This window comes from Periophthalmus magnuspinnatus, chromosome 7 (assembly GCF_009829125.3).
Source record: "Periophthalmus magnuspinnatus isolate fPerMag1 chromosome 7, fPerMag1.2.pri, whole genome shotgun sequence".
Classification (NCBI taxonomy): domain Eukaryota; kingdom Metazoa; phylum Chordata; class Actinopteri; order Gobiiformes; family Gobiidae; genus Periophthalmus; species Periophthalmus magnuspinnatus.
In genome coordinates, this window is record NC_047132.1 from 34,675,898 (window position 1) to 34,693,291 (window position 17,394).

Sequence of the window (17,394 nt, forward strand, 5' to 3'; positions counted from 1 at the left end):
ATGAAACTGACACACCTAAAAACATCATAATGACTCTGATCTTGAGGTACTTTTTGATTGAACCAATTAACATTAGTGATAAACAGGAAAAGGTTTTAGCCAAATTACCTTGTGGTTACTGTACAAATTAACTTTAGAACTGTAAATGACAATTACCTGATCACCGTTCAAAAAAAAAAAAAAAAAAAAAAAAAGCAAATTTACTGTTAATCTTTACTTTTTGTTTTATTTAACTCATAAAGTGCCCAAACAGCAGTATGAGACATACCATACAGTGGGGCAAAAAAGTATTTAGTCGCTACCAATTGTGCAAGTTCTCCCACTTAAAAAAGATAAGAGAGGCCTATATATTTCATCGTAGGTTCACTTCAACTATGAGAGACAGAATGAGAAAAAACAGCGGGGTCTTCAACTCACACCTCCGGGAGAGCTTCTCGCAGATCCTGGGGGAGACTGGGAAGTAGTAGTAGTAGTAGTCTCTAGGTCTCTGAAGCCTGTTGCCTGGCAGACCAGGGTGTGTAAGAAAGAGGACCGGAGGGTGTTTTCTGAGTAATGGGGAATCACACTCCTCAAATTTATCTGACTGATAGTCAAACCTCAAATTCAGGAGGAGTAGTGTATTTTTTGTCCCAGTCTCAAAAGGTGTGCTTCATCTGGAGGGATTCCAGCTCCTCCGCGCGGACAGACAACGGGGACTCTCCGGGGACAAGACGGAAGGTGGAGGTGTCTGTTTCTACATCTACAATGCCTGGTGCACGGATGTGATTGTGATTTCCCAACACTGCTCTCCCGCCGCAGAGTATCTCTTCATTAACTGTAGGCCTTTCTATTCTCCACGTGAGTACACTTCATTCATTCTGGCTGCTGTTTACATCCCACCGACACGCACGAGGCCTAGCGCATGCTCGCGGAGCAGATTCTGAATGTGGAGCGAACCTTCCCGGACTCTTTACTGATCATCCTGTGGGATTTTAATAAGGAAAATCTGAGCCAGGAACTGCCCAAGTACAAACAGTTTATTAAATGCCCGACCAGTGAGGCTGTGGAGGAGCTTCGCACGTGTTTGGACACTACAGACTGGGATGTGTTCAAGGCTGCCACAGACAGTTTGGATCAGTACTCAGACACTGTGATGTTATACATTCAGTTCTGTGTGGACAGCATCATTCCATCATGTACCAGGGTGACTTTTAACAATGATAAACCCTGGTTCACACCCAGACAGAGACATCTGAGGAGGGAAAAGGAGATGCTTACAGGGCAGAAGATCGTGAAGGCTACAGGCGTAGCGAGTATGCTTTTAGCAAAGAGGTGGAAAAGGCTAAATTGAACTCAACATGCCAGACTCCACCTGCAGGTGGATCACTGACTTCCTAATGGACCAGAGGCAGCGCGTGCGGTTGGGGAAGAATGTCTTGGACACTCAGACTATCATCACAGGACTCCACAGGGCTGTGTACTTTCTCCCCTGTTCTTCTCCCTGTACACCGACTGCTGCACCTCCAGCCACGACTCCGTCAAACTGGTTAAGTTTGCGGATGACACCACCCTCATTGGACTCATCTGGGACGGCGATGAGTCTGCCTACTGGAGGGAGGGGGACTGGCTGGTGTCCTGGTGCAGCAGCAACAACCTGGAGCTCAACACCCAGAAGACAGTGGGGATGATCGTGGACTTCAGGAAAGTCACAGCCCCCCCTGCTCTAAGGCATTAGGTGGTGTTCTTCATGGTGTCCTTTGGGGGAAACTGTGGGAGTATGGGGTCTGGGGCCCTTTGCTAAGGGCTGTCCAGTCAGGGCAGGAGCTGTGTTCGCATTGCCGACAGTAAGTCAGACCTGTTCCCAGTACAAGTTGGACCGGGCTGCCCTTTGTCACTGGTTCTGTTTTTACCAACAAAATTTCTAGGCGCAGCCAGGAACCGGAAAGGGTCTGGTTCAGTGGCCTGAGGGGGTCCACTTCAGGGACCATAGGATCTCTGCTTTAGAAATTTCCCTGGCTGAGCCTTGGTTACTCCTATTGCTTCCTTCTTTATTTTGTTTAGTTTAGTTTATTAGTTTATTTGATAGGGACATTGTGCAAAAACATTAAAGATGCTTTGCACCAGATTATAGCCGAAGCTAGTTTCCATCTGTAGTCCCTGTGCAGGTGAGAAATACAATACAATATAAAATGTAAGCAATATAATACAATACAATATAAAATGTAAGCATTATAATCAATACACACTCACACACTACAAAATAAGACTTGGAGGAACAATATACAAATATACAATAAAATAAATATTTATAAGTTAAGAGTGCAATGTGTAATGTAATGTAATATAATGTAGTGTAATGTAATATAATGTAATATAATGTAGTGTAATGTAATGTAATGTTGTAACAGTATAGGTTTGGTAATCTGGGGGCCATCAGGTGGTACCCACAAGGGTAACATCTGATGGCAAAATACCCGTCAAACGTAAAAGTGCAATGTGTAATGTAATGTAATGTTGTAACAGTATTGGTCTGGTAATCTGGGGGCCATCAGGTGTTACCCTTGTGGGTATCACCTGATGGCAAAATAACCATCTGGTATTGTATAAATACTGTAAACCATATTTTAATTTGCTGTATTGTATGTCCTAATGTCTTCCCTATTCTGTGAAGCACTCTGAATTACTTTGTGTAGACATTCTGCTCTAGAAATATGCATTAGTACCTGCACTAGTACCATCTCACACTTTGAAGCCCCCTGCCGGTCTCAGAGTCAGAGAGAGAAAGAGAGAGGGGGGGCAGGAGAGCAGAATTTCAGTCTAGGTTAAGGTTTCATGTCTTCTTTATTATGTGAAGTGCTCTGAATCACTTTGTGTACGAATTGTACTGTAAAAATAAATAAATAAATGTTAGTACCATCTCACACTCTGAGGACTTCAGCAACAGGCCTCCTGCTAGTGCCCAGAGTCAGGACTAAACATGTTGAATCTGTGGTTCAGTTTTATGCAGCTAAAACCTGGAACAGTCTTCCTGAAGATGTGAGACAGGCCGCTACTTTGACAATGTTAAAATCCAGACTCAAAACGGTTCTGTTTAGCTGTGCATATGACTGAAAGGTTTTTATTCTACACTCTCCTGTTTTAATGTTTACGTTTAAATTTCTTTTATTTGCTGTATTGTGATCCTAATGTTTCCCTTATTTTTTTAAAGCACTCTGAATTACTTTGAGTATGCTGCCAAAGGTATACTGTCAAAACCAGACTTAGAGAGACTTAGCCTGCATTTGTCTCAGTAGGTTAGACGAATATAACGTCCTGCTCACTGACCTGTCCAAAGGAGCCTTAAGATGGCTGCAGTACATCCAGAACACTGCTGCTCGGGTCCTGACTAGAACCATGAAGTACGGGCATATATGTCCTGTGGCTCAGGTCTCTGGCTCCTGTGGCTCAGAGAATAGACTTTAAAGCAGCTCTGCTTGTGAACAAGTCTCTCCATGGCCTAACACCAAAGAACATCTCCTACATGTTAGAGCCACATGAACCATGTCACACTCTGGGGATTTCAGCAATAGGCCTCCTGTTGGTGTCCAGAGTCAGGACTAAACATGTTGAATCTGTGTTTCAGTTTTATGCAGCTAAAACCTGGAACAGCCTTCGTGAAGATGTGAGACAGGCCTCTACTTTGACAATGTTTAAATCCAGACTCAAAACGGTTCTGTTTATCTGTGCGTATGACTGAAAGGTTTTTATTCTGCACTTTTCTGTTTTAATGGTAATTTTATGATGATTATTTGTGATGATTGTTTGTTTTGATTTATGTGTTTTTAATATCTTTCTTATTCTGTGAATCTTTTAAAAATTAGTTTGTGTACGAATTCTGCTGCACAAACAAACTTGCCTTGCCTTGTGTATAAATTGTGCTGTAGAAAAACATATGTTAGTGCTATATTACACTCTGCTGCTGGACTCCTGCTGTTTCTGGAGTCAGGATTAAAAATGTGGAATCAGCATATGGAGATTTTTATTCTGTACTCTTCTCTTTGTTAGTTTTATCATGATTATTTGTGATTATTTATATTTTGAATTTGTTCTATTGGGATTTTAATGTTGTTGTTTTTTTTTCTTCTTATTCTGTAAAGCACTCTGAATTACTTTATGTACAAATTGTGCTATAAAAATACACGTGCATTGCCTTGCTAACATTAAAATGTATTTGAAGATTTGTGCTCCTCAACAACTCTCCTCCTCACCCCTTCCCCGTCCTCCACGTTCACTCTCTCTCCACTGGAATGCCCTGGGCCTTCTTTTCAGAATCTGTTAAAGTTACAATTTCTGAATGTAGCCATAGCCCGTTAAAGGCACAATTAGCGATGCCATCCATCCATTTTCTTCTGCTTTATGCGGGGCCGGGTCGCGGAGGCAGCAGTTTCAGCAGGGAGGCCCAGACTTCCCTCTCCACACACACTTCCTCCAGCTCTTCTGGGGGAATCCCGAGGCATTCCGAGGCCAGCCGAGAGACGTAGACTCTCCAGTGTTTCCTGGGTCTTCCCCGGGGCCTCCTCCCGATGGGATGTGCCTGGAACACTTCCTTAGGGAGGCGTCCAAGAGGCATCCGGAATAGATGCCCGAGCCACCTCAACTGGCCCCTCTCGACGTGGCGGAGCAGCGGGTCTACTCCGAGCTCCTCCCGTGTGACCGAGCTCCTCACCCTATCTCTAAGGGAGCGCCCAGCCACTCTGCAGAGGAAACTCATTTCGGCCACTTGTATCCGTGATCTTGTCCTTTCAGTCATTACCCAAAGCTCATGACCATAGGTGAGGGTAATAACGTAGATTGACCAGTAAATCGAGAGCTTTGCCTTTCGACTCAGCTCCTTCTTTACCACAACGGACCCATACAGCGACCGCATCACTGCAGATGCTGCACCTACCCGGAGAGGGCAAGCCACCTTTTTCCGGTCGAGCACCATGTCCTCGGACTTGGAGATGCATGGTGTTTTGTTATGGACATCCTGTGACTAGCAGAAGTCCTATAACAAAACACTCCTCGGGTTCATATCAGGGAAGCCGTTCTTCCCGATCACGCCCCTCCAGGTGTCATTGGCGTTGCCCACGTGGGCGTTGAAGCCGCCAGTAGAACATAGAGTCCCCAGTAGGTGCACTATCTAGTACCTCTCCCAGGGACTCCAAGAAGGCCGGGTACTCTGCACTGCTGTTTGGCCCATAGGCCGACACAACAGTGAGAGACGCGTCCTAATTCACAGAGTGTGCACCCTTACTGACTTTCTGCTTTCGTGCGGCGTCAGCTTCTTCGTCTCATTATTCATGCACCCGCCAGAACAAGAGAATAACTTAATCCTGATGAGAAAAAAAGAGGAAGCAAAAGTCGACGTAGCTATACACATCCTTTTGAGGTCCATAGCGATCGTAGATGCAAATGTGCTAAGACAGCTCTTGAGGCCTGTGCAGCAGGTGCGTTTACCTGGTTTCCCGCAGTGCAGTCTGGTGGACTATGTAAGTGCTCCCTTTCTCATTGCTCCCCTTTTGCTCACACGCATTTCCGGGTCCCTGTAGGCAGCTCTGTCCTCCAAGTCCCAATCTGTTACTCTTCATTCATGAAAATATCTAAATTCCTAAATCATCGTTTCTTTTTGTGCCGTCATCTGACTGCAGCTCGACACCACTTCACTTTCACCACACGCTGAACTTCGTAGCGCGTTCACGTGCACCCTCATCTTTGAGGACAGGTAATTCATACCCACTACTCCTGTCCATTCACAAAATTTTTCAAACTAAAGTCTATGTTTCCTGTAGTTCCTCTGCTTGGCCGTAACATTGCACCTTGGGCTAAGTGCGTGTCGCTGTATGCTTCATCTGCAGTGACAGGTAATGCCCCGTGGGACCTCTTCATTCATAAAATCCCCAAATTCTTACGCATCTGTCCCTTGTAGTCCCACTGCTCGGCTGTACTCGCTGTACCAGGTCCATTACACACAGTGGTGCATTTTCATCAATAAAGGTAAATGCATCCCAAGTGTAATTTCAACTTAAAGCATGCATCCTCTAACTATTAGTTTGTGTAGCTGGCATTGTGCCAAGGACGACACGAGACATCGCTGCATAAAGCGGACTCCCAGCCATCAACCCTGGCATTGTGTGCTCACCCAACGGTATGTGTCCCTCCTTAGCTGAGTTCAGTTCCATTGAGCTGTAGGACTAATGCTAATTCTCCATTCATTTTAGGTGTCATCAATGGTCAGCAGTGGCACAGGGCACGCGGCCTCTGCTGCTTTGTCTTTTTGCTGTTTTGTCTTGTCCCACCTTTGCTTTGCCTCTTTTTGTTTTGCCTTTCTGCTTTTTAACTTTTTGTCTTTTTGCTTTGTTTTGCCTTTTTATTTGCCTCGCTCAATGTACAGTTTAAGTTGGCCCACTGTGTGATCGCCTTTAGTGGTGCTGTTCTGGGCTGAGCTCGGGCTGGTGCACCTGAGCTCTGTGCATCCAGCGGTATTGAAGATACACATGGTTTGTCCTCAAGCACTCCATTTTCAATCAAATTAACAATTAATGTCGACTTAACATTTTGTTTCAATCATTTAATGTCAATTTCAATTCCATAGTGCTTACCAATTCCCAGTAATTGGTCTGTGGTACACTGAGCCAAAAACTCCTCAGACGGAGACTCAAAAAAGTTGGAGATGTTCACCATTTTTTCTCCAACAATCACGCCCAAATCAGAAATCGATATAAAGTAAAGTGCTGACTGTGCCAAATGCGCACCTGGCAGACAGACGGACCCGATGCTAACTCTAAACTCAACCCCTAATCTTCATACAGTTCTACGGCGGGATTTTAAGCACTCCAAGGGGAAACCAGTGGGTCCGCAAGGTTGTCTGAAACAGACTACCTCACGAGACACCAGGGTGAAGCCAAAAGAGCAGTGCCCTTGAACCTAACCGGGATGAATAGTTAAGTTGCACTTAAGTCAATTACTTTACTCACCATTTACTGAAAATGGGTCAAATGCTCATCCTTCAACTCCCAGCCAACAAAGACTGTGCTCTTCCTGCTGCTGGCAGCAAAGGAAGAGACACCCAATGGATCCTCCCGCAGGGAAAACCCAGTCAACCTCCTGTTTCCAAAGAAGCCTGATGAACACTCGGAGAAACCTCTTCTGGCTATGCAGAGAAGTGGAGGGAGGCGATGCAGGAAACATACTCCATTGCACTGAGAAACATGAGGAAATCCTACAAATGCTCCCATGTTCTGACCTGCCCAGAAAACACAATGTACTCTCTATAGTCTTCTGTTATCACCATGACAAGGACTATCGAGTAATGGGCACTGCACTGACTCTCAATAAGCTTCTGCTGTATTAGTTTGATTACATCAGCTATTGTTACCTGGTAAAAGGAAAATCTCACATTGCTCTGTTAATATTTAGAGAAAATGTTTAACACCATTTTTACACTGTATTTTAATGTATAGCACTTGCACTTTTTAACTACCTGGGTTCACTGTACATAATATTTGGTCATCTATAACTACAACTATCATTACTTATTCACTGTTTTATTGTTGTAAATATGTATATGGCTACCCGGAAGCACGTGACCACCATCCCAAGCTAAAGCGTGGCATATTTAAACAGGCCTAGTTGCCTTCAAAATATTTCACCTATTATAATATCTTTATATCATTAGTATTGTAATAAGCTTTAAACAGTTTGTGGTTCAATAATGTAAAACACAAGATTTTGATTTAGCGTAATTTTATTAAAATTTCAAGTTAATAAAATACATTTGCACTGATATCATTTTAAAACATTTTTGTTTAGATGCAGAAGTGGAAATTGTTAAATTAAAACTTATAACCAATAAACTAGAAACAGAACAATCCCAATCCACTTAACGTGAGATCAACTCACTGTTTAAATATGACCAGTATATTTCCATTGGATTGTGTTAGGGATAGTCACAGCATTTGCACGATTTGTAAAAGACCAGATTTGCAGGACAATACATCAGAGCGCCTTCACCCCCTTAGTGTTTGTAAGTCTTGGGGGGATAGTCACAGCAGTTGCACGATTTTTTAAAGACTAGATTTCCAGGACAACGCATCAGAGTGCCAATACCAAAGTTACAGTTATAAAAGCTGTGTGGGTCATCTGGGTTGGTCTGAGGCCCAAATTTGCCATTGCAGATGTCGGCTGTAGAGGCACAGCAGCTGCACGATTTTGCAAAGCGCAGACCTGAAGGACAATTCATCAGAGTGCCAACACCGTGATCACAGTTATAAAAGGTGGTAGGGTCATCTGGGTTGGCATGGACCCCAACTTTGCCATCGCAGACGTCCTCTGCACCGCTGCCATCAAATGTGATAATGGGAGCTAGAAGAAAAGAGGGAGTATTACAATTCTATGAGGTATTAACTGATAACATATTTAGATCACCATATTATTTTGAAACAACTATATCTTCCAAAAACTATGTAATTAAATGTTTGATAAGTTTCAGTTTCATTTAGTTTCACAAGACAATTGTGAGATCACTAGATTACTTAAACATGCATGAATGCTCTTTTTCACCTTAACATTACATTCAAACTTAATATTTTATTACCTTTGGTGCTGGTGGGATTGGGAGAAAGTAGGAGGAAAATCAGTTATGTTAAAGTTGCTATGCCTGATTTTTACTGTTGTTAAAAATGTAAAAAAAATATATATATATATATATATAATAATAAAATAAGTAACAGGACTAGTTGATTTTTAGCAGGTTGGAGTGGTCCAAACGTATTTCTCACTTTCATAGCACTTCCTGGGCATCCAAATGATTCACTGTGATGACTTTTTAAGGGAATTTTACAACTTGAAGAGGTGAGACCAAAGTTTTGTTGTCACGCCCCTGCTAACAACAACTAACATGCTAACAGCGCTGCTTTGTGAGCAAAAAACAATCTTTATAATGTTAACTATAAGAAGAGTTTGAATAATGCCCGAGGGAGATCACTAGATTACTCAAACATACATGGATGCTCTTCTTGTCCTTAATATTCCATTCAAACCAAACAGTTTATTACCTCCTCGGTATTTACGTGCGCTGGTGCTGGGGATGAAGTTGAGCAGCAGGCATAGACCTTAAAGAGATGACATTTCAAAGTGAATTTCTGAACTTGTAAGGCCTAGGATTGCTTTGTGACATTTGATTATAACAATAATTATTACAGTTATAACAGTGCATTTGACCAATATAGCGTCTATGTCTTATGACACCCAAAATGACTAAATTTCTTGCATTTGATTCCCTCCTCACTCTCAAGCGTCATGTGTTTTGCCGAGAGACACAAGGACAGTATGCATTTGGACAAGACTTGAACCATCAACTCCCTGTTCTCACAATGTCACTGTATTTACACAGAAAGAAGAGAAATTAACAGATTGTGTACCTGCGGTAAGAAGTACTCCGTGCATTGTTCTGTTGTGACAGAGAAGCAGAGAAACATATTCATTTGTTTTACAATGAAATGAACTGAAATAATAACAGACATGTAAATAAAACTATAAATACACAGACTGTAGATTTTAACTCATTTAGTCACACTTTAGTCAAATTAATACTTGAAAAACTGTTCTACTGACACCTGTTCTGATTCTCAGACCCGTTCATTTCTAGATCTATATGTTTAAGATTATAGGACCAAAAAGAAAGTGTTTTATTTGAAGTTCATCTAGACATAAACTGTTACTACCACAGTGTGTACTGTCTCCCATAATGATAAATGAAGTATTTATGATTTTAGCCTTTACAGATAAGACAAAGCTTAAGCTCTAAAAGGACTCGTACATCGACGGACACGTTTAAAACAGTGAGCTCTAAATGTAGATACTTTATACCAGCAGAGGTCATTTATTCTTCTAAAAAAGGACCATCCATCATTGAGCTGTTTGCTTCACAGTGACCTAGGTCTGTTCATGTTTGAACAGTTTATGCACACATAAAAACAAGACACTTTCACAGAACCCCTTAAGTCAATATAAAGTCAATAGAAACAACATACACAGATGTACTACCAGTTAATGCAGTATAAAATGAAGGAAGTAGGATACTCACTGCAGATTGTAGCTCCGATAACAAATGAAGCTGTTTCACCGCCTTTACTTTTATATTGACTAAGGTGTGGAACATGGTACATTTAATTGATGCTTTTATTTTGGTTCAGCAGAGCAATTATCTGAGGTCTTATAGCGAGTGACATAAGCACGAGACTTATGTCTATTCATGAAAGACTCACAACATAGGTATGAGTAATTACACAAGAGAAATATGTGATGATGACGCACAGCTCTGAGCATCATCAGAGTATTTCATTCTGTAGTGTCTGTATATATGTATATATTTATACATGTATATATGGTATGGCTCACACTGCTGTTCAGGGATGGTACATTTTGAACTTATTTTCCTCATAAAAATTAACATTTAATTCACTTGTTTTTAATTTTAGTTTGAACTGTGATCAGGTAAATATCATTTCCAGTTCTAAAGTTAATTAGTCTAATAACCACAGGAGGATTTGGCTAAAGCCTTTTAAGGTTTATCCTTAATGTTAATTGGCTCAATCAAAAAGTACCTCATGATCAGAGTCATGATGTTTTTAGGTGTGTCAGTTTCATTCCACATTAGTCACCAATTTAATTAAATTGGCCCCAAATTAACTATGGACAAAATAAAAGCACAATAAAAGAAAAAAATAACTAAACAAAAATGATACAAATGAGGTAGATCTATAGAGGAAGCTCAGTGTGAGGTACTCTCTATCGTACCTCTATCGAAATTTTCCTCTGCATTTGGCCCATTCTTCAGTGTCACTGGGGAAACCATTCATGAGTTAAGTGTCTTATATGTGTTGTAAGTGTTATATGTTAAGTGGATTAGATAAAACTTCAGCCTGAGGAGATGCATGAACCCTGGAGAGAAGGACTACACCTTCTTCTCAAATCTCCATAAAACATCCACAAGAATAGATGTTTTCCTGATTTCCAAAGCAATGTTGGAGGCAGTAAAGCACAGTAGTATAGGAAGCATACATTTGTCAGATCATGCACCCATTAAAATTGAAGTTATTTTTTCTGGATTCTGGAAGTTAACAATGCTTGGCAGCATAATAGGTCAATACTATCTGATTTAACTTGACGTATTTTCTTTCAGTTAATGATAATAATGTCACTGACCATGACAAATCACACATGGCAAATCTCTGGGAAACTATTAACCTGGTGAAGCTGAATGATCTCCTATTGTGCTACCAAAAAAGCAAAATAATTGTTGAGCAAAACGGCTTATATTGATATTTTTGCTCCTCTGTTAACAAGAATGATTCAGAATGCATATGATGTGAAGAAACTGCGTATGACAATGCAGCAATCCATTATTACATTAATACCTAAAGAAAACAAGGATACTGAAAATCCTGCATCATATAGGCCATTGTCAATTCACAACATAGGCTCAAAATGACTCATGACTCACTGATGACTCATGGTTGAGTCCATGCAACGTGAATGGTTGTTGACATCATTTCCGGGTGAGTGCATTCTGTTTTGCGAGTTGTATATCTAGTGTCTCTCTCCTGAAATTGATAATCCATGAATCTTTACAATTTTAAAAAGCAGTTTTTAACATCTACAGTAGTGCCTGAATACTTCGCTAAACCACCAAAGTTTCATTCAGCATCTATTGCTCCGCACTTCGTGGATTAAGCCCCTCTATCTCTCAGTTCAGCCTGAACTAGCCTAGCCAACTAGCATCATGGCTATTCAATTCAATTAAATTCATTTATTTTTGTAACGCCCAAAATCACAACAACAGTTGTCTCGAAGGGCGTTCATGTTTTGGTTGATGGGGGAAACCGGAGTACCCGGAGGAAACCCATCCAGACACGGGGAGAAACATGAAAAACTCCACACAGAAAGGCCTGGTGACCCGTGGATCGAACCAAACCTTCTGCTGTGAGACATGAGTGATGGCACTCAGTCACCGTGCCGCCAAGACACAAAAAACGACACAACAGGAAAAATCAGACACAACAGGAAAAATCAGACACAACAGGAAAAATCAGACAACACAAAAAATCGGCCAGGCGAGGGGGAGGAAGACCAGACAAGGAGGAGGAGAGCCGGGCGAGGAGGAGGAGAGCCAGGCAAGGAGGAGGGCCAGGCGGGGAGGAGGAGAGGGTCCAGCTGTCATCGGGGCATCTGAAAGAGATACACTCCACAGGGGGAGTGGGACAGGGGACAACATGTGAATAGCATTGCTGATGAGAAAATAGGACAAAGTAGAGGATAGTGCTCAGGTTGCCATACTTCCCCCAGCTAGTTACTCCTACTGCAGCTTATCTTATCCTGGGTTTTAATGACCCTAACTCCCTCACTATGTAACCTGGTCTATACCGAAGAGGAAGGTTTTAAGCCTGGTCTTAAATACAGAGACTGTGGGGGCCTGTTTAACATCAGCAGGGAGTTGATTCCATAGCACAGGAGCTTGGTAACTGAATGCTCTCCCTCCCACTGTACTTTTGGACACTCTAGGAACCACTAATAGTCCTGCATTCTGAGAGCGGAGTGCTCTGTTTGGCTGGTACGGGACAATAGCATCTTGCAGATAGGATGGGGCCATACCGTTTAGGGCTTTGTATGTCAGGAGGACGACTTTGAATTTGATTCTAAGCTCGACAGGAAGCCAGTGCAGATATTTTAGTACAGGACTGATGTGGTCTCTTCTTTTAGTTCCTGTTAGGACTCTGGTCGCTGCATTTTGGACCAACTGGAGGCTCCTTATAGTACTTTTGGGGCAGGCGGCAAGCAGGGAATTACAGTAATCAAGTCTGGAAGTAACAAATGCACGGATGAGTTTTTCAGCATCGTTTTTAGGTAAAATATTTCTAATTTTAGTTATATTTCGCAGGTGAAAGTATGCGGTTTTACAAGCTAGGTTTACATGGGCTGTGAATGAGATATTTTGATCAAATAGGACTCCAAGATTTTTTACAGTAGGGCTAGAAGCTATACTCACATTGTCGAGTGAGATTATCTGGTCCGACAGAGAATCTCTTTGACCTTTGGGACCAACGACAATGACCTCTGTTTTTTCAGGATTTAAGAGCAGGTAATTCAAGGTCATCCAGGTTTTGATGTCCTTCACACAGGCACTGAGTTTATCTATTTGATCAGTCTGATTTGGTTTCATTGATAAGTACAGCTGAGTGTCATCAGCGTAGCAGTGAAAATTAATGCCATGTTTTCTGATAATGTTTCCCAATGGCAACATATACAGAGTAAATAGGATTGGACCAAGCACAGATCCTTGTGGAACACCACAGGCTACTTTGGAACAGGGAGAGGTGCTCTGGTTTATACTAACAAACTGGTACCTATCTGATAGATAGGATTTAAACCATTTGAGGGCGGTCCCTCTGATTCCAATGTCACATTCTAACCTCTGCAGTAGAATGTTGTGATCAATGGTGTCAAACGCTGCACTGAGGTCCAGTAGGACCAGGACTGAAGCCAGCCCGTTATCAGCAGCTAGTAGTAAGTCATTTGTTACTTTAAGCAGTGCAGTCTCTGTACTGTGGTGAGCTCTGAATCCAGATTGAAATTTTCAAATATATTATTGTCCTGCAGGTGGCGGCAGAGCTGTTTCACCACCACTCGTTCTAGAATTTTTGAGAGGAAGGGAAGATTAGAGATAGGTCTATAGTTGACTAATTCATCAGGATTTAGGTTAGGTTTTTTCAAAAGGGGTTTAATCACAGCATACTTAAAGGACTGAGGAACGTAGCCATTTTCTAACGACATATTTATTATGTTATGGATGGAATCTATTATTAGGGGGAGGGCTTCTTTGAGGAGTCTGATTGGAATAGGGTCGAGCAAACAGGTTGATGGTTTGGACGACATGATGACTGAGGTAATCTCCACCTCATCAACAGGAGTAAGTTTATCTAATATTATTAGAGGGTCCATATGGGATATTGGCATTACAGACTGGATTTGCTCAGAGCTGATTTTTGGAGTAGTTTTGTTGATTTTGGCTAAACCTTCCTCCGCTTCTCTCGCTCTTCCCTGCCCAGGTTGCCATATGTGGAGTGATGACCCTGGCTTATTTGACGATGATAAGGACAGTTGCGTTAAGTGTAGTGTAGTGGCAGTCCTGCAGGCCAGGGTCTCAGAGTTAGAAACGCGGATCTGCTCATTGGAAGCTCTGACCCCGAGTTACAGTCAGGTAGCAGCAGTAGGGACCGCGGACCGCAGTAGCGTTAGCGTAGCTAGCGAGACTAGCCCCCCAGCGCAACCCGTGCAGCCGGGATCAGACCAGGACAGGTTTGTGACAGTTAGAAGAAAGCGTAGGACTAGGACAGGGACACAGGGCTGAGAATAGGACTGTAGCAGACCAGGGACACAGGGTTGAGAGTAGAGAGCTCCCCGTCCAGAACAGGTTTGCTCCCCTGAGCTGGACCCGGGACACTTTAGTCATAGAGAGCTCCATAGTCAGGGACGTGGAACTGCCTGCAGCTTCCACGCGGTGTTACCCTGGAGCCAGACTGGGTGACATCGAGGGGAATCTTAGGCTTTTAAAGAAAAGTAAGAATAGGTACCGCCGGATCGTTATACACACGGGGGGTAATGATACTCGGCGCGGTCAGTCAGAGGTGGTTAAGTTACAGATAGCTGCAGTCTGTTAACTGGCTAAGTCAATGTCGGAGTCCGTGTACTTCTCTGGCCCCTCCCAACCTAAACCAATTGTGAAATGTACAGCCGCTTTTCAGCAGTCAACCAGTGGTTGACCAATTGGTGCCTGCAGAATGGTGTCGTCTTCATAGATAATTGGAGGGCATTTGAGGGGAAGCCTAGGCTTATACGTAGAGACGGCATCCATCCCACGCAGGCTAGCTCTGCCCTGTTAGCTCAGAATAATTGCTAGTCTAGATTGACCAGGAAAGACTAGCATGCAGAATAGCTCAGGGAAGCACAGTGATAGTGACGTTAGGGAGCAGATTAGACCAGTGAAGCACAGCTCAGTCAGAGAGAACAGCTCCAAACAGACAGAGAATGTGTGTGCCCCACATACAAAAAGCACAAAATAAACACCCCTAAACTCTGACAAGGAAGCTGTCAGATCTCATAACTTAACAAAAATAAATAAATGTGCCGCAAATAAACAAAATGATAAGTGTGTAAAATGTGGACTGCTAAACATCAGGTCTCTTTCCTCCAAATCTCTTTTAATAAATGAACTAATTGGCGACCTTAATATTGATCTGTTAGCCCTAACTGAAACATGGCTTCGGTAAAATTATTATGTTAGACTAAACGAATCTACACCATCAAGTCACATGAACTTTCAGAGTGCCCGGAGCACAGGTGGAGGTGGTGGTGTGGCCGTCATCTCTCATTCCAGTCTAATTCTCAGCCTCAAACCCAACTATACACACCTCTCCTTTGAAAGCCTCGCACTCTTCATTACGTGCCCCAATTGGAAAAACCAAAAAGCTGTTATATTTATAATAATTTATCGACCTCCTGGTCCATATGCCGACTTCCTGACAGAGTTTTCTGATTTCATTTCAAGCTTAGTTTTGAATTGGGAAAGGATTGTTATAGTTGGAGATTTCAACATTCATGTAGATAACGGCAGTGATTGCCTCAGTAATGCTTTTGGCGCGCTCCTGGATGGGATCGGTTTCACCCAGAGAGTGAATAAGCCGACTCACTGTCACAATCACACTCTAGAGCTCGTTCTAACCTACGGTATTGAGATTAATGATCTAATTGTCCTTCCTCAAAACCCTATACTCTCTGAGTTTACCATTTCTTAATTACCTTTCAATTTATACTAAAAGACTATCCAGCCCCACAGAAAAAAAATATAATGAAAAGAACATTATCAGATAAATCGGTTACAGAGTTTAAAGAAATTATTGAGCCATTACTGAAAGATATGTCATGTGACAATGGCAATAATTTTAATCCAATTGTCACTGATCAATTGGTTGACAGAACAATGCTCACCTTAAAATCTGCTCTCGATGTTGTAGCTCCGCTAAAACAGAAAAGCATTAAACCAAGACCTCCGGCTCCATGGTACACGTTACAGCTCAGGACACTCAAACAACATGTGAGACGCACAGAGAAGCTTTGGCTCCACCTCATCAACAGGAGTTGATGAGGTGGAGATTACCTCAGCCATCATGTCTTCAAAACCATCAACCTGTTTGCTCGACCCTATTCAATTCAATTCAATTCATTTATTTTTGTAACGCCCAAAATCACAACAACAGTTGTCTCGAAGGGCGTTCATGTTTTGGTTGATGGGGGAAACCGGAGTACCCGGAGGAAACCCATCCAGACACGGGGAGAAACATGAAAAACTCCACACAGAAAGGCCTGGTGACCCGGGGATCGAACCAACCTTCTTGCTGTGAGACATGAGTGATGGCACTCAGTCACCGTGCCGCCAAGACACAAAAAACCTATTCCAATCAGACTCCTCAAAGAAGCTCTCCCCCTAATAATAGATTCCATCCATAACATAATAAATATGTCATTAGAAAATGGCTACGTTCCTCAGTCCTTTAAGTATGCTGTGATTAAACCCCTTTTGAAAAAACCTAACCTAAATCCTGATGAACTAGTCAACTATAGACCTATCTCTAATCTTCCCTTCCTCTCAAAAATTCTAGAACGAGTTGTGGTGAAACAGCTCAGCCGCCACCTGCAGGACAATATTATATTTGAAAATTTTCAATCTGGATTCAGAGCTCACCACAGCACAGAGACTGCACTGCTTAAAGTAACAAATGACTTACTACTAGCTGCTGATAACGGGCTGGCTTCAGTCCTGGTCCTACTGGACCTCAGTGCAGCGTTTGACACCATTGATCACAACATTCTACTGCAGAGGTTAGAATGTGACATTGGAATCAGAGGGACCGCCCTCAAATGGTTTAAATCCTATCTATCAGATAGGTACCAGTTTGTTAGTATAAACCAGAGCACCTCTCCCTGTTCTAAAGTAGCCATCACTCTATGCTGATGATCTTTTATTTTTGAACGACCCCATGGAGTCTATGCCTTCGTTAATCAGGACTATTGAGAAATTTAGCCAATTCTGAGGCTACAAAATTAATTATAAAAAATCATTAGCCCTTCCAATTGGAGATATAACAGACAGTTTAACATGGGTTCAAAACTTCAAGGTAACTACAAATGGGTTTAAATATCTCCACATATACTTCTCTACAGATCTAAATAAGTTAATTTAAAAATTATCTTTCACCTGCAATTTCAAAGATTAAAACTCCTTAGATGGGCTACTCTTTCATTGATCGATGGGGTACCAGTTATAAAAAAAAAATAATG